This window comes from Topomyia yanbarensis, chromosome 3 (assembly GCF_030247195.1).
Source record: "Topomyia yanbarensis strain Yona2022 chromosome 3, ASM3024719v1, whole genome shotgun sequence".
Lineage (NCBI taxonomy): Eukaryota > Metazoa > Arthropoda > Insecta > Diptera > Culicidae > Topomyia > Topomyia yanbarensis.
In genome coordinates this window covers 66,724,966-66,747,651 of record NC_080672.1, presented here as the reverse complement: position 1 = coordinate 66,747,651, position 22,686 = coordinate 66,724,966, and the positions used below count along the sequence as shown (strand labels likewise).

The window sequence follows — 22,686 nt, the reverse complement described above, 5'->3', positions numbered from 1 at the left end:
TAATCTATATTGTCAATTTCGGCAGATAATTCAAAAAAAACTGCAAGGAACGCCATTTTTACGCATTCAAACATTCATATCTTGGAAACTAAACATCAGAATCAAAAACAAATTAATAGCGTTCATACTGTTTTTTAGTTCTTTCATTTAAAATTGGTTTGGATAAGATCGGTTCAGCCATTGCTGAGAAACACGAATGAGAATTTGTCCGTTACATACACACACACACAGACACACACGCACAGACATTGTCCCAAATCGTCGAGCTGAGTCGATTGGTATATAAGACTCGGCCCTCCGGGCCTCGGAAAAAATCTTGAAAGTTTGAGCGAATTCTATACATTTCTTTTATAAGAAATGTAAAAACAAAAATCACTTGTTATTCAAAACTGAACATTGATTTCAATTTTGTGTTCAGTTTCAACTACTTTATTTGGTTCCATTTTATCTTCTTTCGGCCTTGTGTCCTTAGGTCCATTCGACATTGTGTTATGATCTTGCCTATTGCCCATTCGGCTTTGTGTACTTTGGGATATTGCCTATTCGGCCAAATGACCATTTGGCGTATTGCCTTTTCGGCGTAATGACCCATCTCGGTCTAAAGCCCATTCGGCCAAATAACCTTTAGGTCAAATGACCATTTGGTGTATTGCCTATTCGGTCTAGTGACCAATCGGTTTAATGACCATTCGACCAAATGACCCAATCGGCCAAAGGACCCATTCGGCCAAATGACCCATTCGGCCAAAGGACCCATTCGGCCAAAGGACCCATTCGGCCAAAGGACTCATTCGGCCAAATGGCCCATCCAGCCAAATGACCCATTCGGACAAATGACCCATTCGTCCAAATGACCCATTCGTCCAAATGACCCATTCGTCCAAATGACCCATTCGTCCAAATGACCCATTCGTCCAAATGACCCATTCGTCCAAATGACCCATTCGTCCAAATGACCCATTCGTCCAAATGACCCATTCGTCCAAATGACCCATTCGGCCAAATGACCCATTCGTCCAAATGACCCATTCGTCCAAATGACCCATTTGTCCTAATGACCCATTCGTCCAAATGACCCATTCGTCCAAATGACCCATTCGTCCAAATGACCCATTCGTCCAAATGACCCATTCGTCCAAATGACCCATTCGTCCAAATGACCCATTCGTCCAAATGACCCATTCGTCCAAATGACCCATTCGTCCAAATGACCCATTCGTCCAAATGACCCATTCGTCCAAATGACCCATTCGTCCAAATGACCCATTCGTCCAAATGACCCATTCGTCCAAATGACCCATTCGTCCAAATGACCCATTCGTCCAAATGACCCATTCGTCCAAATGACCCATTCGTCCAAATGACCCATTCGTCCAAATGACCCATTCGTCCAAATGACCCATTCGTCCAAATGACCCATTCGTCCAAATGACCCATTCGTCCAAATGACCCATTCGTCCAAATGACCCATTCGTCCAAATGACCCATTCGTCCAAATGACCCATTCGTCCAAATGACCCATTCGTCCAAATGACCTTTCGGCCAAATGACCCATTCGGCCAAATGACCCAATCGGCCAAATGACCCAATCGGCCAAATGACTCATTCGACCAAATGACCCAATCGGCCAAATGACCCATTCAGCCAAACGACCCATTCGGTCAAATGACCCATTCGGCCAAATGACCCATTTAGCCAAATAACACATTCAGCCACATGACACATTTGGCCAAATGACCATTCGACCTAATGACCTTCAAACTAGTGGCTTTCCGCACGATGGCCTGACACCCTTTCAATCAAGATATAGTCGTTTTTTCGCGAAAACGTATGCAAAAGTATTCAGGCGAAAACAGTAACAGTGATTAATCCCCCTTGAAGTGAGATATGTGTTATAATTATTTTAAAAGTACGATAAACAAGGCTAAGTCTCCAGAAACATTTAAGAGCTTGTTTTTGCGAACATCTTTACTGAAGATCAAAAATCTCTATTTATAGTACACACGAAGTTAAAAACCGTTTTTTTGTGAATGACCCCTAAAAACTATTTTTCAATATAACTTCATCGATCATAGATAAAGCTTCAGTTCGCTTCAACTTGTTATTCGTCTAAAATATTTATTTTTTTAGTATTTTTTTAGAGTAATAATAAATCGAATATATTTCTTTCGTATAGTTTAAGTACAACCAATCAACATCGAATGTTACATATTGAACCAAACCTTTTTGGTTATCAGGTCACTTCATTTGGAGTAGGTGATCGAATCCGATTAAACTTGTTTGAGAAGATCTGAAGAAAGAAGACAGAAAACCGTGATCTGGAACTAAATACTTATAGCAGAAGGCTTTGTAGTATGTACTTATTAGCAGAATCAAAATAGGATAAAATAGGCTGAGTTGAAATGAATCACGTGAAGTGGAAATGAAAACAATTGTTGCTAAGAAAGTTTTCGTCTTTGCGCAACGACAGCACAGATTGCTACATGCAGGTTACGCATACAACCGCTAACAAACAGGCAAGCTATATTGAAATATCTTTTTACCATCTGTGATAAATGAAACAGGAAAAAATCTGTGATAAATTTCCGAAAAATCTGTGAAATATCACAATATTTCCAAAACTCTGTGAAACTTTCATCAAAATGCCAAAAATCTGCCATTTGTGAAAAACAATTTGTGATCAAAGTTTGTGAAAAACAAATCTGTGACATTACAGAAAAATCTGTGATAAAATAAATTAGATATACCTACATTCGCCTCAAACATTAAACCCATGCGCACAAATCAAAATGAGTCAACGCTGATGATGATGGGTAGAGCGAAAGAGACAACTAGTACCACGACACTATGTTAACCGTGTTTGCAAATGCTCGAATGTACAAGCAATTTTGTGTACAAATAATTGTGTTCGAGATTGTACATAAAAGTGCGCTGGAAACGAGCACAACACCAAAGAAAGCATAGTGTTTGAACGAACAAGCTCAGTCGCGTGGTGGACGGCACTGGGTATCGTACCTTCACAGCTAATGCAACGGATTTCTAACTCGGCTACACTGGCTGTGAAAACACACAGCGCAGTGATCTCCTCCGCCTGTCGTTCAACCGAAAACTGAGCTTGTCCGGCGAAATCCGTTCTTTAAATAGTGGATGATGACGTCATTCATAGAAGCGTAGCGCGCTAGGTACACAAAGCTGTCGTGCCAGACTTGGGAAGCGCTGTCTTCTGTGTATAAATGCGCGATATTTTGACTAGGTTGTACATTATTTAAACATTTAAAGCCATGATAGCAAAAATCTTTGGGTTTATCTATTGGAATCTATTCTTAGAAGTATTTCGGGGCGATGCGCGCAAAAAAAATGAAAATTTATCGTGCGACGGCTGAATTATATGAGTTTAAAATTGGACCACTTTTCGTTACATACCATTTTTGTAAAATTTGCAAGGTGTACCCCCAGATCGAAAACAAAGACGTAGTCCTACGTCAAAAACAGCTTAATCAATACTCTGTTCATTAAGCACAAAAATTACTTTGAATATCTTCAATCCAACTATTAAGATAAAATTACACAAGTCATGTCTGGTGATGCCATGTGGTACCACGCGCGGTGAATGGACTTACAAGAAAGTTGATAAATATATCTCTCTTTTAGGGAGATTAATCATTAAAATCACAACACTTTATAAAAGTGCTTGTAATGTCCACAAATTTTCCCGAAGACATCATTGACCAAATTTTAACTATTTAGGGATTATTAATATATCGCAGCTCTCTGCGCTGAACTGAAGAAATCTTAGGCGATCGTTGAGTGAAACCTCAAGGAAGCTCAGAGAACAGTTAAAATGAGAATTGGCTTGAAATATTTAAAGTTAACACAGCAGCAGCGGTACAAAATCTGATAATGTGCCCACAGTTCACAATGGCGCCATCATATATAATTTGTATTTTGCAGTCAATGATCATCTAAGAGAAATATAGTTTGTCGTTTTATATAACATCATAGCGCAACGTGCGCTTGATCATATTTGACCAATTTGTGACCGTTCCAAACTTTGTTTCGGTTAAGCGCTTTTCGCTTTCGGTACACTAGTCCCCCCTATGCGCTAATGCAAACTAAATAACCCGCATTCGTAGCACGTGATTCGGGCTAGATTTCGTTAGATTTTACATTGTGCCGAAACCGTAGGTACACACGATACGAAAAACATAGAGCTACAGGTCTCGAGATCCCACTCGCCGGATGTTCGCAAGCGATTTTGTCGTCCCAGTGTCTAAAATAAAAACACCATCGTTGATGTTTATTTTTATGCTTTTGCAACCTGGCTGTGTCGGGATGAAGTTATGATGGCAGTTTTGCGTAAGCCATAGTGGCAGTAGCCTAGATCACGATAGTCTACTAGCACCGAGTAGTATCACACAAATTAGTATGCAATTTTACACCGTTTCCTTGGCAATATTTTTTTAGTTTCACTATTGCAGCAACATCCCGAGTGCGACGGATGACTGCGCCAGCTCCAATAAAATTACACACGATGCGTAGAACGTGCGCCGACTCGGCGACCAATCATTTCCCCTTATCGGCAAATCTTAATCTTCTGCAGTTCACGAGCGCATGCACCGCCGTCGCGGCAAATAAACGCAGCTCGGTGGCGCCTGCCAGGCAATGCATATAGGAAGTCAACTGGCGCGGGCGACTCCACTTCACTCGATGAGTGAAGATTATCTGCCGGCACGCACATTTGTCGTAATTGGCCTTGACTTGGCTTCGACTGGATGATGATGATGATGATTCTAGCGGTTCAGTTTGGATTCTTGCGGTTGTCCTACCACCCTCAGATCAGGTACAGCATATAGGGTGATGAGCCTATTTGCGCCATGTTTCTATTATCACCCTACCCATTTGAAGCCGTTGGTTAGAGCAGTGTCTGCCATCTTTGTTCAACGCATTGAGTCAAATGGTAGCGCAACAATAGAGGCACTCGATTCGAGTTTTCATTGTGCTCAAACACGAGAATTTTACTATTTTCAACGCATTTGTGTTATTATATTGTTTCTTAACAACGAAGCAAAGCGGTTGATGTCAATTTTTACGCATTCCATTGATTGCAAGGCAAGAAATTACCGAATTAGTGAGGCACCTTGCTTAGTATGGTGAAAATAGGCTCATCACCCTACCTAGTATTAACGAAACAATGAGCCCATATCATTGCTAGGGGGGAGGGGTCCACAATTCGACGAAGCACTTTACCTAAATGCGAAGAAGTTGTTAGATACGGTAGATTGTTGTCATTACCGCTAATGTGTGCCTTTCTTCACGGTCCTATGAATGCAGGCAAACCAAGTTCAAACGATGCGTCTAATGTTCTCGAAGGAATTAAATACATGTTTTTGTTTAGTGGCTCTAGTGCGTATTTGACAGAAAGTTTTTGAGAATAGTGCACTAACATGTTTCCAGACTCACAGAATATGCGTTTAATCACTTAACCTATGTTTGAATACGCTCGCTCGCTGCTTACAACTACAATTGAATTGCATCACCAATGTACGATCATGTTAGCAGCTACTATAGTCAACGGATAAAGCTGCCAGATTGCTCCGGATGATAAACATTTGAATGAACATTTCTCACGATTTCACACAAGTTCCTGGACTGAGAGATAATCATTCTGCCACGAGGTCAGCACTAGTGAATGACGTGACGTGTTGTGTTGCGTAGGTTCAGTGACTCAATTGTTCGCCATATTCACCAGGAACTCTCGGTACAGCCGTCTCGATGCCGGAAAGTGCGCTACTGTTGCGCCATATATGTAAATGTCATGGATGAAACTGACGTTCTTGCTATATTATAATATTTATTTACTTTGTAGTAATCACCTACACTGGCAATTGGTGGATTTGCTAGAACATTTTAGGGGTACTCGTCAGACAATCAGGTAGCATGTCAGTAAAAATAAGAGCTTGTGAGCTTTTGGACAATAAAAATGTTTCGGATTCTCCTCGTCAGTATGCAACAGCTGACTGGGCCACTAGCTTGACACCAAATCCAAAAAACAAAAAGATGGGTGGGTGCAGAGAGAATAGGGAGAGAGACGAATAGATAAAATCCGTCAAAACGGCAACATTCCTTTTATTAAGATTTCAGCACTAGCATTTTGGCACTTTAAATGCCTCCTATTGTGTTTTGAAAGCGAACCGTTGGTGATCGCTAGATTTGTTTTGCAAATTATGTGCATTTCGAATCAAAAATCAAAAGAAAAGTTAATCGATGGAGCCTTGAGTTTAAAATTGAACGCATTTTCGCTTGATGCCCTCCATCAAAGTCTTTACAGTGTCATCCGGTACCAGTTTCTCAGTTTTTTTTCCATTTTCTTAACATGTCCTTCTCGTCTTTGACTGTCTTCTTGCTCTTCCGAAGTTCCCGCTTCATCATTGCCCAGTACTGCTCCACCGGGCGCAGCTCCAGATAATTTGGCGGATTCATGTCCTTTGGAACAAAATGGAACGGCAAAAGGTGCTTCTCGAGGCACTCAGATTTGTAGATCTCGCCATTTACTGTGCCCTTTGTCACGAGAGGCTCACTCCTCAGTCCGCAAGAGCAGATGGCCTGCCAAATGAGATATTTGGAGGCGAACTTCGACATTTTCTTCTTCTTAAATTTGTCGTTCACATAGAACTTGCTCTTGCCGGTGAAAAACTCCAACCCCGGAATTTGCTTAAAATCGGCTTTTATACACGTTTCGTCGTCCATCACACAGCAGCCATATTTTGTCAGCATCTTCTCGTAGAGCTTCCGTGGCCGAGTTTTAGCCGTCGATTGTTGCCGCTCATCGCGGTTTGGGAAGTTCTGTACCTTGTATGTATGTAGTCCAGCTCTCTTCTTTGCATTCTGGACGTAGCTCTGCGACATGCCGATCTTTTTAGCCAAATCACGGCTTGAGACGTTGGGATTTGCTTTAATCATCCGCTTCACCTTTCCCTCCGTCTTTTTGTTCTCCGGTCCCGGTTTTCTTCCAGCTCTTTTGCCGTGGTCCAACGTCAACCGCTCCTGGAACCGCTTCAACACTCTGGAGACGGTTGAATGTTGAATGTTCAACATTTTTCGCAACTGCCGGTGTGACAGGTCAGGAAATTCCAGGTGTTTGGAAAGAATTTGTTCTCTCGACTCGCGTTGGTTCACCTCCATTTTCGTTGAATCGAAAAACACGACTTCGAGTTTGACAGCATGTAAACAATACACATCAATGAGATAGTGTGCAAAATTTGGTTGATTTTTACCCAATGGTAAAAAAGTTATGCCCTGTTGAATGTGTCGCAATAATTTCGTGTTCGCCCTTTATTTACTTTGCTCGATTGCTCTTCTCGAAAAGGTATTTTGGTTTCACACTATTCGTCTCTCTCCCTATTCTCTCTGGCTGGGTAATCACGATCGAATATCAATTCGTTCAAGATTTGCAGTTAGATGCATAAAATTAGTGGGAACCAATCCCGAGCGAGCTGCGGTCGGGCGTTTTAAAATCTTTTTTTTTTTTTCATATTCCATATGTAAGCCCGGTGGATGAGAAACCATTTCACTGTACTGATCATTAGATGATGGATTTTTTTTTGCTATTTAGGGTGGCATTGCAATAAAACTTGTCAAATGATTTGTAGATTTGTTAGGGAAGGAGTGTAAATAAAATAAATTTTTTATGCGAAGAACATAGTCACCCTGACAAGGGCGGCTTTTTCGTTGTTTCGACCAGAAAGGCTATATGTTAGGCAGCACTTCACTCTGGGCAATGTTCCCGCCAAAGAGCATTTTGTTCAGCTCTTCGTCATTTCGATGGTCAGCTGCAGATGAGAGTATGTTTATCATTACGGGCAGCGTTTCCTGCCAGCTTCAGCGGCAAGATATTTCATCACTGCTGCCTGGTAGATGCTTGGCGTAGTTGCCATTTCTCAGGTGAAGGTGGATTCGGCCAACAGAAAACTGGAGATCGGCACTAAATGAGTTGGATTTTGGTTGTCCCTTCACCTTTCCTCCTCTATCAGATTCGTATTCACATGTAGCGAGCGTATGTGCAGCCAGAACGAATGTAACACCCGAATGATGCCGCACTAGCATACGAACCCCGGTTTTATACTCGATTCATTTTACGTTAAAGGTGTTGGCTAACGAATGAAAAGTGTCTCGCACGCTATCTTTTATCCATCGTCTATGCTGTAGTCGCTTCAGTTCACATTCAACAAAGTTCATTGATTACAAACCGAATCAAGACAATAATAGTTGGTGAAGGAAAGGTGTTACCGTATGTATGCTTCTTTCTACCCATCGAAAAATAAAAATAAAAGTTTGCGAAGGAAATGATTTTCAAATTCAATTCCTCTGAATGATTTGATAGCAGTGATAAGAGCCAAATTTGTTTACCAAAGAAAAAATTCTCCGGGTGGGAGATTTTTGTTCCAATATGACCTAGTTACTAGCATGGAGCTGCACAAACTAAACCACAGAGACGAATCCTAATAATCACCTACTCTCCCGGTGCAGACATGCAGTCTCCAACCGGGCAAGGTTGGTTGACTCGCAGAAACCGACTGAAATCACAAATCTTTCTGTTCAAGATTTGCGGCTCGGTGCATGAAATTAGCGGGAATCAATCACGAACGAGCTTCGGTCAGATTATTTAAAATCGCTTGTTTCCGTATGTGTGTGTATACTACCTTCCTCCCAGCAGAAATGAACATAACGGTCTCTGCTAATAGCACGTAACTATGCAAACTGATTCATCCACCAGCCGTGTACAGCTCACAAATATTTCTTTCCCGGTATTGTACAGTCCTTTGGGGAGATGCACCATTCGCCCCAAGCAGCCAAATACCAATGATAATAGAAACAAATCAGTAGTGTTCTATTTCAAACTCTGCATCAATTAAGTGTTCGGTTCACAATACTGTATTATATTGACAGCTCTGACCAAGATGAGCTGGACATTTTCATCCGTCCCGAGTAATTTTCGAAAGATTTTTTAAAACACAAATTCTTCGTTATTAATGCATATTATACCTACTTCAAATTCTAATACAACATTGCTGAATACACTGTCGACCAAATGGCAAAGAAATTGATTGGTTACATGCAGTATAACAAAAGATATAAACGTTCCAAGTCTTACAACTTTTCTTCCTAAATTTTGAAAAGGAAGGCCTATATTAAAAGGCAAGTAGTTAGTCACGACGAAAAAACGCACAACTTATATATATACAGTTGAAACGACTGGTGGGGACTAATATAATTCCACATCGGCGCGTTAGCCTAAAATGATACGATTCCGTTAAGGGGTTACATAGAAAGTTGAGGGGTAACAGTGCGCTAAGTTCCTGATTTTTTTAAAGATTTTTTCGCAATTTTTTTTTTTTGAAAAAGCAAACAACAATTTGTTGGTCAAGTCAAGTTGGTCAAGTTTTTTTTCGAGAGTTGTCTTCCTTGAGCTGTAGAGCCAGAGTCTCCTAAATGGCTTCTTGTCAGAATCACTCACTACAATTGCAGACGAGACGGGAAATGTCACCCACTATAACACTTACTTAAAGCCAATTGCAGCGGGCCGTTGGTCTGAATAAGACATGTGCCGGCGTAGAGACTTCACAATCGCGTGTATCATCGCGAAAGACTCGGACGTTTGTACGTTAGCGTGATCACGTGGGCGTTTGCATGTCGCGTGTGCTAGCGTGTATGTAACTTCGTGTGTATAAATTTGATTTTTTAACCGTGTGGAAGGAAAGTGAATTGTTTCGTATCACCAGAGCTCCCGATAATGTCACCATGGAACGTGTTGCTTAGTGGATATGAGCGTCATTTTTAGTGATCCAACTGAAAGCGTAGAACTAGGCTGCTAGAGCTAACAGTAAGGACTTCCGGACCTAACCGATTCATGATCACGCGAACAGTTGCGTTTGTAGGTTCACTCTTGAGATTGCGTTCATAAATTTATTAGTGCTAAAACGTTAGTCACCGGATTGTTTTCATGTTTGCGAGACCACTGGCGAAGGTACGCATGGATGATGACGAAGGGCTCGAGCATTTGTATGTGAACGTGTTTGTCGCTTGCGCTAGCGCGTATGTAAATTTTCGTGAATAAATTCGATTTTATAACCGTGTGGTCATTTGTATATTTGTGTGTGTTCGTGAGTTATCGCGCGGACCGTGAAACTGATGCTTAATTTACAATATACGGTTCAGATACTAGAAGAGAGTTCCCCCATATCACTAGAGTTGCCGGTCATGCCGCTATGGTACGTGTTATCTAGTGAATATGAGCATCATTTTTAAGTGGTCCAACATGAGACTGCTAGGACTGATGATAGAGACTTCTGGACGTAGCCAGTTCATGTTCGCGCAAGCGCACAGTGGCACGACACGAACAAAAGGGGAACTAAAGTCCAAACTTTGCCGTATCAGTTCAAATAGGACGATTTTATGTAATTTTGGTACGCTGAATTCATTTTTGATATTAAAACAATTCAAAAATAAGCGTTTACTATTCATTAGGGTGTCTCAAAAATATTTTTTTTCGAAATCGCTCTTAAAATTTGTGTATATTCATTTTCGTGTGCTAAATCGTTTTTGATATTAACACATGTAAACAATTTTTTCAATATACGTTAGGGTGGCTCAAAAAAATATGTATTTGTGAAGGTTCAAACATTAAACATTTTTTTAAAGAAGTTTTTGTGCGTCGAATTTCCATTTTAATTGTAAAAATAGGAATTAACTTTACTACTTATTAGAGTGGCTCAAAAGTAAGTATTTTGTCTTTTATAATGATTTTTTTCAATAGTAATTTTGGAATTTATTTTCCATATTAAAACGAATTAGTTGACATCTCATTATGGGACTTCAGAAATGACTATTTTGTTTTCACGGATCAACTAAGACGTGTTCGACTAATTTTGAAACATTTAATTCATTAGTGGGTTACATTTTCTATCATTTTCAAAACAAACATTTTGAGCGTCTTAGTGGAATATTTAATTACATTCACTAATCAACAAGATGGTTAACGATTTTTTTCGTAGGTGTGTTTTAAGGTATGTAGATTGCTTATTTGATATCTTAAATGAAAATAAATCCAAAACCCTTTTTTCTTGTATATGGTTCATTTAACAATGGTGTTATTTTATTTGGATAATATAGCATACCCTTAAGCTATATCAGTGCTATGCAAATTCGGATCAAAATAGTCTCATCAAATGACTAGAACTCAACTGTGTTCTCTCTATTTGACAGTTATTGCGTAAGTTAGCAAGAAATAGTTCCAGAAACATTTTATAATCTATTTCTGATGGTTGAAAATATTTACTGATTTCCAAACATTATCAATACCTCTGCCATTTAAAAAACATGCTTCCCACTGGGCTCGTTACTCTTGATCACTAGTAAAACCCTTGTAGATCATGAGCTCAATGCTATTTGAAAGCTGTGCGTGTATTCGTGTCATTTTTCTAGCTATAAAGTGATTATTTAAATTCAATATCAGTAATAACCATGCGTCTCCATTCACAGTTTTTTTAAATTTTGATTGCTTATCGCAAGTTTTCGCAAAACTAGCTTATACTCATTTTAAAGAGAAAATTAAAAGCTTTCGAATGAGTATAGTGTGATCGCGGGCATTCACGGGCGTCGTTGTTGTTATCGCATTAGAAGTTCAAATTCCATAAAAAAATCATAACAAACAGTTATCTAAACACTAACTAAACCGACTAGTGACTTATTTTTGGCGATTTTACGATGTAATTTTATCACACGGATAATTTTGGTGAAGTAATGCAATGCATAAAATCAACCATTTCTTTGAAAAACGAAAATAACCGGATGTAGTTCCTATAGTCAAATTATGCAAAAAACACTAGAATTATGCCCTTAAAAAAGCTGCCAAAAATTCATTTTACGTTCAAATCACTTAAAATCTCGCAAAAATGTCTCCGAAGGCTCAGCTGATAGGAGAAAAATACTAGCGAGATTATCGCATAACATTCATATATGGACTTAAGTTCGGGCTCGTCCCACTGTGAAGCGGTTGGTTAATGCTTGAGACCGAGATTGTGATTTTATAGGTACTACAACGATAACTTAATTACCAGGGTGCCCAAATGTTGGCGACATCGCGGGCGTAAGTATGTGTGGATGATTGCAATTTCATGTTCGCGTTTCTGACCAGTTTTATGTTATCGCGAAAACCACGAGCGCTTATACGTTTAGAATGGGAGAGATTATTGTTATGTCTGTTAGTCTGTGCTGTTCTGACCGGGAATGGATGATTCACGTGCGTCGATGAATTAATTGTAATTCAAATTCTTAAAAGGGAAAATTGGATTGAACAAATTAACAAAACAAACGTAACAAATTATTTTTAAAAGAATTTCTTGATTCAAAACATGTTTCCTAACGTTCTATCTTACCCCCCCCCCTCCTCAATATGTCAGAGCATGTCACAGTTTGTTAAACTTTCTTCCCGCTGGAAGCGCTACATAATTAAAGAAGGGCTCCAATTTACAAAACACAGATTAATCTCTCGTACAGAACGTCTTTCCGTATCAATTAAAGATAAGTAATAAAATAGATAAATAAGATAAGAAATCGAGGACAACGGTGGTCAAACAACGTGAACTATTGCTAACCTAGATGCGAGTTTTAATCAATTACAGATGCTTTCGGAAATGTGTTTCAAGCTCCAGAAGGATCCGCTTGCTTTACTTTTTGATCGTTTCCCGCTGAACAGAACGAACTCTACACTGGCAACAGCGACAAACCTTTTTGTGCAGTACAATGAACGCTCTTGTTAATTCAGTTTGGTTTTGCTTACCTGCAAAGAAAGAACAAGAAAAAATAACATGTCAATAAATGCAGAAAATCCCGGTATACAAATAAAACATAGCATAATAACCCAGATCCAGACTTATTTGTAAACAAATGAAACAGGCTGATTAAAACGAAAGTGCTTACACGCAGAAATGGATTTGTAAGTTTAGTAAAATTATGGATAGGATTCAATAAATAAAATAAACCTTCTTTATTGACTTCAATAAAATTTCAAGTGGACTCCAAACATGTCGATGCGGCTAAAAAACTCGATGTTTCGCAATTGAAAACGTACAATGTGCAGAATCTACCTAAATCAGGACCAACGCCAGAAGAGTGTGGTCAATACGGGTACAAAGCGTTGGTAGCAAAATAGTTGTCACTGCCTATGAGGCATACAAATAAAACTGCTGAGCTCCGTCCGATCGAAACCTATTGGACCATAATAAACCACGAACTTCGGCAGACCAAAAAAAGCTAATGTAGAAAGGAGCATGAATAGGAAGTGGGAAAAAACTGAGAAACTGTGCCAGAAACGACTGTACCAACTCTGATGTAGAGCGTCAATCGCAAATATTGAGCATTTCACTTAAACTCACCCTACAATTTATCCGACATTCACAAGCGACCAAATAGATACATACACTGAACTACTGTAAAACTTTGGTTTTATTTGGATAACTATAATTGATTTACCAACCAATCTAAAGTGTCGCCATAACAATAACCGTCTCATTCTGTAGCACATAAACCATGGCATGCAGACATTGCCAAATCAATAATTCATAGTCGAATTGGCCCAATTTGCTTTCAATTTCATTTTATGACTTATAATTCGGTGAAAGCGTCAAATTTAGACCGTTTGAATAACCTAATTTCAACTCGTATCTTTACTCCTAATATAGATATATCATTTCTTTTCAAGTAAAAAACCAATCGTCATACCCGGACACGCACACGTGACTTGGATGTAAAATCTGCAAAGTCTGCGTTTGCATTGAAAGGTCCCCAGGGTTTCTGATCTCCAATCGGAACGAAGTGCTCGTGAGAAGCATTCAAATGTGAGGTGCGTAAGCAGCGTCTGTGTGTCGAGATGCTATAATGACTTTCCAGTATTGGCACAACGAAACGCCTACAGCGCATACAGAATGTTATTTCAGTGATAGAAAGCGTCCATCGATCTCATCGATTGTTTTGCCATGAATTCCGAGCAAATTCCGGCACTGCTGACCTACAATCCTTCTACGCTGTTGTACTCGTTGTGTAGTATCGGCCATGGCAATTTTTGGTGACATATTGTTATCTTCTTCTTTTTCTTTAATTACCGTTAATATGTAATTTAATATGGCATTTAGCGAGCTAGCATTGCAGTGCAGCAGTTTTCACAACACAATTTTTAATAAACATTCGCGATTAAGTACCAACATTTCGCACAATATATAAAATATAAAGAACTGCCGGTTATTACCTGCTTAAAGTTTAACTTACTAAATTAATTCAAAACATATAATTGATCATTTGGTTACGTATATTCGATTTTATATAAAATAATACTGCACACGATTCAGAAACAGTACTCCGAAACTCGAGAATGGGCAAAATTGGAGAAGCAAGTGGGAACTAGGTAGTTCTCATATCTGGTGACAATAACCCACTTCGATCAAATTTTACTCATTTTTGAGTAGATGTGCTTTTTGTTGCAATGAGTAGCTTAGGATAAGCATATAGAAAGTGTGCAATGTAGAACGCATAATCTTGTCCTATTGAAAGCGAAGATAAATTAACCTTCGATTGCTAATGTTTGTCTCGCAGAAGCAGCGTTGAACATTTCAGATGACATACAAAAACCGAGGAAGTTTCAATACTAATGATCGTAGCTCACCTTGAAACAAAACTTTTTTTGCATCGAAACAAGTGCCCATGATCAGTCAGAATGGTGTCACGTCTAGAACAACTAGAACCACGAAATATAGTCGGAAGGTAAGTAAAGTGCAACGGCTTTAGGCACGTACTCAACGTTTGATTAGTGTCGTTTTTTCAGCAGAGTAGAACTTAAGAGCGTAGGAGGAAGTTGTGACTTATGTCAATAAACCATACATGAACATAATCAGCTACCGCAGGCGTGATACAGTTTACTAAATTGAGTTGTTTCAATTGTCAGGAATCTCATTTTCGGTTACGTTGCAATCTTTATCACATATTCTAAGGTAATGAGCCTATTCCTTCCCTAGCCAACATCCGATACGCGGTATGTTCATCGGAATAAAGTCTAGGATTAACTGTTGAACACATGTCCGTCTGTGCGCCAGTGGCCGGCTTCGAACAAAAGGTGGACTAAAGTCAACACTTTGACGTTTCAGTCTATTTTCTACTTCTCTCAGAGTCAGAGCGCGAAAAAAGATACACACGCACACACAAAAATTGCGTGCACGAGATCCTACGAATAATTGATAATATTTGTTTTTAATTTAATATTTTATATACTGTAAACATACCAAATATCCACGGCTCCGTTAAACAACCGCTATAAGGAGTGTGAAATAAACGAATTAAAAAAAAAATAAAGGGTTGTGTACAGGACACAACCACAATGACTTTGAAAATGCACCTTTTTGAAGAGCGTGTCTTCAGTAAAAACAGGTTACTGCACATGCTAACTTACTTCACGTCTTCCTTCGGAAGGGAAGTAAAACCGTTGATCCCCGGTCCATGAGTTGATGGATCGATATCTAGTCTAGATATAATGGAGACACCTCTCTGGTGTTGGTAAAGAAGAAGTAGAAACCAACTTCTATACTTACTAACAAAAATATATCCTCCTCCCGTGATACTTTAGGCGGACGCAGCAGTATATACGGCCTCTAGCAAAAACAAGTATCGGACTAATCATTCCTTCCCTTTCCTTCCGCGATCTACGTTCGGACCTGGCCGGCGCTGGTATTTATCAATAAACACTTTAGGATTACCAAGAGTTGCACATTGAAAGATGTTTCGCTATTCCCCAGCATATTTATCCACTGATTCCCTGTGCAACTTCAGCTAGTCCAGATCGATAACGGAGTAGCAGCCATAGGGTGGTCGCACAAGCTCAGGCTCAAGCTTAGCATTAATCGATTACAATTGGCAACTTTGTGAAATATAATCGATACACTCAGCGCTCTACTGATGGTAAGCCCACACTATCTGAATTTAATATTTGGTTTTGCAACGAAATATGAAATATTATTTTCTAATTAAATGTTCCATAATTTTTTTTCTTAAAACGTTTATTTAACACGGCATTTGCAAAAGCTTTTTTATGCCGGGGTTTCTTTTTTACATAATATGTTAAAAAACTATCACGTTATAGTAAAAATTCACTTCCCAATGCTAAAATTCTAGTTTTGAAATTTTCAGTTTTATATTATAAAACTGTCACAATTATGAGTCTAGAGCTGCACCACAGAAAAAAAAATAAGGCAATACGCAAGGTGATTTGATCAGTTTCAGTTTTGCTTTGAATCTCCTATATAAAATATTACGCTGCTTAATATGCCATACGGAATTTGAATACTAATGCTTGCAAATCTGGGATAAAAACCAATTGATGTTTTCTCTTCGTCAGATGGCTTTACTATTAGGTTGACTACCAAAGATCGATTTAGTTTAACCTTTTTAAATCAAAAATCAATTCTAAAACTGCTCTAACATAAACCCCGGCACACCCACCAACATCTTCAACACACCACCGCATTTCCGTAGACGAAAACCCTATTAAGTTTACCCGTGCTTTAAGTATACGGAAACATGCAGCATACCTTAGTGCTAAAACCGCATCACGTATATCCGAAATATAAAACATGTGATATAAACAATAGGCTCATTACCCTAAGTATATACCAACCACCAAAAATATTTGGCGTCTCATTAACTGAACGCTCACACAATCATAAAAATAAATTAATTTGTCCCCTTTGTCCCAGTCCCAACGCAAACTCACAAGCAGTATACAAACGCGTCGCACTCTGTAGTGTTCAAACCAAAGGCCACCCTAGCCACCTACTTTGCAAATCATCGTGTAAAAACGACTCGAACTTATCACACCCCGTTTCTTTACTGTGTGCAATTGCGCAAAGTGTATCGCGTCCTCTTCACCGTGCTGTGCGATTTGATACTTTGCAGACACGAATTAGTCCGTCTATGCAAAGATTGCCATGCCATCGCTGCCATGTCCCACTTATCGCATCGTGCGGACATTATTGTCCTGGTCCTGCTCGTACGAAAATCGAGCAACGACTGACGCAAACGGACATACGGTATCTCTATAAATAGCCTCCCGTATCTGATTGAGTTGCTTAAGTGTTTCCTATTGACGGCTCTGCCTGGGATAGATTGACTGATGTATGGGAGTTTTCACGTTTTCCGAGATCTATTCCTTTTCGCTTGTTTTTCAATAGTGTGCTACTGAAATGCAAAAACAATATAGCAATGAAACATAATTTTTAGTTAACTCCTAATTGTGTGGTAATAAACAGACGGAAATCCGTTCACAAATAACAAAGTTATTGGCGTTCAAAATAGTGACGCAAAAACGTGACATCGTTTGATTTTAGAATTTAGAATGATACCCTGCTCCAAATAGTGCAGTAAGCAGTCTTCCCATGAGCATCGATAAGTTTGCACCTGTGTTCAAAATTTCGTGCACGCGTTCAACCTCAAACATGCTTTGCCTTTGTGTACAGGTTCGCATCGAACACCGAACCCAAGCGAACGATGTGCAAACTTAGGTTTAAACACCGTGTACGTACACCGTGTGCGTACACAAGAACGGCACACACAAAACAGAATGAGTCAACACTAATGATAATGAGTGATAGAAAGAGAAAACTAGTGTCAAGAACCTGTGTGTACGAACATCGCGTACGTACATGGGGTGCGGTTGTGCAGACGAACATGTAAACGTGTTTTGGTACACATTAGCGCGTTCAAATTTGCACACGAAATGTAGGTTTAAGATGAGCACAGAACTAGAGCGAACATAGTGTTCGATGTTCATTTGGGAAGTCTGGTGCAGTAAGTCATTTTTAATGTCAAAACCATTTTGACGTTTCGACGCATATAAGATGTTATGTAATTTTGGAATTCGTTTAAAACAAAATGAAAATAAATATTTACTATTTTTATGGTTTCTCAAAAATATGAATTTAGTCAAAAAAAATTCTTGAGAAATATTAACATTCGTTGGCTGAATCGTTTTTGGTAATCAATCATTATTGGTATTAGGAAAACAACTTTTACTACTCCTTAGAATTACTCCAAAAGAATTATATTATCATGAAGGTGCATCAGTTATTTTTAAAGAAATGTTTATTTTCTGAATTTAAATATATTTGAAATTATTTTTAACAGTTATTAGGGTGGCTCAAAAGATTTTGTGCTTACGGGTCAAATGAATAATTATGGTACGCTGAATTTATTTTAAATGTTGAAACGAATCAATTTACATGTCAATTTGGTGGTGATTATTAAATTTTATCGTGTCCAATAGGAAGTGTTAAAAAAATTGGAAACGTTGAATTCATTTCTGGCTTTCTTGAGTACTCAGCCGTCTTTTTAACACACACTTTCCAGGCTACACGGAGCTATCACCGACGACTCAGGGGTGTTATTTACAGGTATTGCAGGTAAAATTGTGGCAAACGAATCGATCAAATGGTGATTGAAAATTTGACTCCGAATAAATCTCCTGGAAAAAATTGAATCATTCCGATTTTATTTTAAATACCTCAAAAATATTTTTAAAAAGCTTCTTACTAGTAATCTAGCAATAGGATAAAGTGCAGCATGCATATCAGTCTACTACAACCCTGTTACACATTGTTATCTAAAACATTGAAAAGGCTTTTTCAAAAAAGGCAATCAAATTTAGGAGTTTTTTCTCGATATTGAAGGTGATTTTGACAACGTGTCTTTCGAATCAATTTTGAAAGTAGCACGAGGTCATGGAGTACCTTCGTATATCACGAATTGGATACACGCAATGCTTAGCAACCGTTATCTGAGATACGTTACGAAATAAGCAAACTGATTGTCTGTGGATGTGGTTATTTTTATGGCACCTTGTCGCCGAGAGCTTGTTGTGGAACTTAATGAGCTTGGATTTCCGAGTCCGACATATGGTTTCGGCGATGAGTATCATATAATGATCACAGGCATTTGCATAAACACACTTTTTGATTTCATGCAGAAAGCCCTATGTGTTGTTGAGCATTGGTTTCTTCGTGGTGTACTATTAGTAAATCCAAAAACAACGTCAATGGTGCTTTTCACACAACGAAGCATTACAACCGGAGTTCGTCCAATGCAGTGCTTTGATTCTGAAATCATTAAATCCCAAGTACAGTGGATCTACACAACAACTATTAGACCGACTCTGGCATACGGGTGCCTTGCTTGGTAGTAGAAGGGAGAAGTCATGACAATTCAATTCCAAGTTAAACCATCTTCAGACACAAATCTCCGAATACATACGGGGAACGTACTATTTGAGCCAATATATTTTGATATATCTTCAGAGGATGGACTTGATGACGATGATTGGAGGGTTCTCGTAATACTAGCCACACAAGACTGTGGCCCCAAATGGTTACTTGGGATACACTTGCTCCTAGTGACCTTACAGTTGTAAGTACTTTTTCTTTTAAAAAAAGTTGTATGTGATGGTTGTACTTTAAGTGGAGGAGAAACCGCTCGCCACACACCCCTGTTAAAATCCAGAATACCTATTGAAGTCAAAAAATTGGCTTGGATTAGGTTGACGACTTTCAGAGCAATGGTACAACTTTTCTATAGGAGAGACAAAAAGTATTATGATGATACAGGTATATAGGGAACTCCTATGTGACCGAACTAACCAACCTGTAACTCCGGAACAGAAAGTCAGGTCATGAAATTTAATAGCAGCCAATTGAAACATTGCATCAATCTTTTCAAATCTAAAAGATGGTGAAGTCGGTCAAGAATTTTCCGAGGAGTAAATGTGAAATTAACCATCCAAGGTGGCCAATGTGATTAAAGCGACTACGGGCCTGCAAATCTAAATAATCTAACACCCCTTTTAATAAGTTTTGCACCATCTAGGTATCAGAGTGATACCAGTTTATATGGGGATTCACTGTATGGCCGCACCTCAACCAGTAACTCTGGAACCGGATGTCAGATCAGAATAAAATTCATTAGCAACCAGTGCCTTTCATTCGAGACTAATTTTGAGCAAATCAGTTCCGTCATCTCCGAGTAATCGATGTGCGATTGTTGGTCACATACATTTGCCTTACTCGATGAAGTGAGTCAAATACCCTCCGATTCGGGACTTTGTTAAAGTGTCGATTTTCTACAGGAGAAAGGCCATAAGCTTGCCAAGGAAAATACACGTTGGATCTTTTACTCATAACTCCGGAACCAATACTTCGTTCAAATGAAATTCGGTAACAATCAATGTGAATACTACCCTTCATTTAAGTCTAGGATTGTGAGACTTTGTGACCTGGCCATTTCCTCGGATCTTCCGAAACCTTCAACGATTCTCGATGCGGTGAAGGAGATTTTGATTTACTATTAGTAATCAACAATTTCAAGCAATTAAGAACTCATTTCAATTAATTTTGCATCATTTAGGTATAATGATTATACCGATTTGTAGAGAAAGTTCGCATGTGAATACTTCAATCCTTAACACAGGAACCGAAACTCCGATTGCAATGGAGTTTAATAGCAGTAAATAGGGACAGCTTTCATTTGGGACTCCATTTGAGAAAATCGAGTTAAACATTTCTAAGAGTTAAGCCGCCTTTCCAAAGCCCAGTTTCGCTGAAGGTGTCCAAAGTGATCAATGTGGGTTTGATTGAGCATCAGTGAGCTGAATTTCATGCGTGACCACACGCTTGAACCCGTAACTCCAGAACCAGAATGAAATGAAATTCAATAGCAGCCTATGGGTACGTTGTACCTTTCATTTGAGACTAAGTTTGATAAAATCGGTTCTGTCATCTCCGTGCAACTTATGTGCAATTGTTGATTACATTCTGCAACCCGTTAAGGAAACAATTTAGCACTGGGCGGAAATATACCTACTTTTGACTATACACTCCGTAGAGTGTATTTGTTTACGTAACATTAGAGTCACCGCTGTTCAATATGCTCGTTCATGTTTTTGATGTAAATTTCGTTTGTGTTTTCATCCATGAACGTTTTTGTTGCCAAAGAGAATAGGGAAAGAGACGAATAGTATGAAGCCAAAAATACCTTATTGAGCAGACCAATCGTGCAATGTAAATAAACATTACTCATGCCTGAGTTGGAGGAGATAAGTATTGTACATCTATTAAAAAAGAAATTTCAATTTTCGTCAGAATTTGGTTCAATCGTGATTGTGAGGTGCATTCTAGAGCATATGTATGAGTAAAAACAAGCTTTAGAATTATTTCATCTCTTTGTTTCGAAATGCGCATCGTTTGATAAACAAATCCAACGATCGACATACGGTTTGTTTTCAAAATATAATAGGAGTCATTTAAAGTGCTGCCTGTGGAAGCGGTTGCCAGAATTCTAGTGTTGAAATCATCATAAAGGGAGTGTTGCCGTTTTGACTGATTTTCACTCTTCGTCTCTTTCCCTATTCTCTTTGTTTGTTGCCATAGATAGGTTAGATAATTTTTGTTGCTTGTTTGTGAATTAGTAGCATAGGGATTAGATAGGCTACCGCTTTCCTCTTGCTGCAAAAGTATTTTGATTATACTATACCATAACGATGACAGCTATGTGGCGGTGCGGTTTCTTGGTGTTGAACGATTTGTTTTAGTCGTGAGAAAGGCGGCCATCCAGTTTTTGGTAGATAGTGACGGACTACGGCATCGAACAGACGCTCCGATTAGTTTTATTTTTCCGGGACAGTTTCTTGCCACAATAACCAGTTCAGTGAAGTACGCTTGTGTGACTGTGACAAACCCCGTCAAAAAGAGCCGACCCGTGTGTTCGTGTACTCGAGTGTTGTGGTGTTGGGTCGCCGCTACGGGAAGCTAATCGCAAAGGAGCCACTTGCTCCCCCGGCTAAATACCAAGGACCCAGTGATACCACGCCGCCCTCACTGTGGAGGATCAGCCGAACCAACATAGATCGCCTCCACAGTTAATCGCAAAGGTGGACGAAGCAGGTAGGACAACGGATGTACCTGAGGTAGTTTACTGCGGTATCTATCTGGACCATTCACGGGGAGTGGGTGGCCCGGCGATTAATCGCCCCGTCGCTAGATATGTTCCAGCAAAAGAGCCTTGCTCACCTACCGGGCTAATTGGAAAGGACCGCTGCGATAGCAGCCAATGATACCAGCAGGAGAACACGGCTGTCAGAGTCCCGATCGTTCGGAAAAACCTTCGCCTTCCCGTCACCATCAGAAGCAGCTGATCAGCTCCATCGGTAGAGTGCAGCACCTAAATAGTAATTTATTTAGTAATTTATTTTGTTTGTTTACCTTGTTTGTATACGCAAATCCGAAATTCTTGTAGAGGCACCTAGGCCGCCCTGAAAAGAAGGGTCCGCCGGGCAAATTTATATAAGAACCCGAGTAGTGGGCAAACCCCTACTTACAATTCATATACACATATGCACACACAGACATTTGCCGAGCTCGTCGAACTGAGTCGAATAGTATAAGATAATCAGCCTTCCTGGCCTCAGTAAAAAGACGATTTTCAGAGTGATTGCATAGCTTTTTTATACCTGTTGTCTTTCCAAAACCTATCGTAATCCACCTAGTGGTGCAATTATGTCTTTATCATTTCTCCAAATTACGACTCCATGGTTGGTTATATACA

The 22,686-nt window shown here is 39.3% G+C and overlaps 1 protein-coding gene across 3 annotated transcripts in view; it reads right to left on the bottom strand.

Moving 5' to 3' along the window:
- Positions 1-22,686, bottom strand: part of LOC131686818 (unconventional myosin IC) — a 118,041-nt gene that overhangs the window by 56,293 nt on the left and 39,062 nt on the right. The window contains exon 1 of one of the 3 annotated variants that reach the window (XM_058970813.1): positions 12,654-12,797. The exons of the other annotated variants lie outside the window; for them this stretch is intronic. The gene's annotated coding sequence lies outside the window, so the exon portion shown is untranslated. Of the gene's footprint in view, positions 1-12,653; positions 12,798-22,686 lie in introns of those variants that run through there. 3 annotated transcript variants of the gene reach the window in all.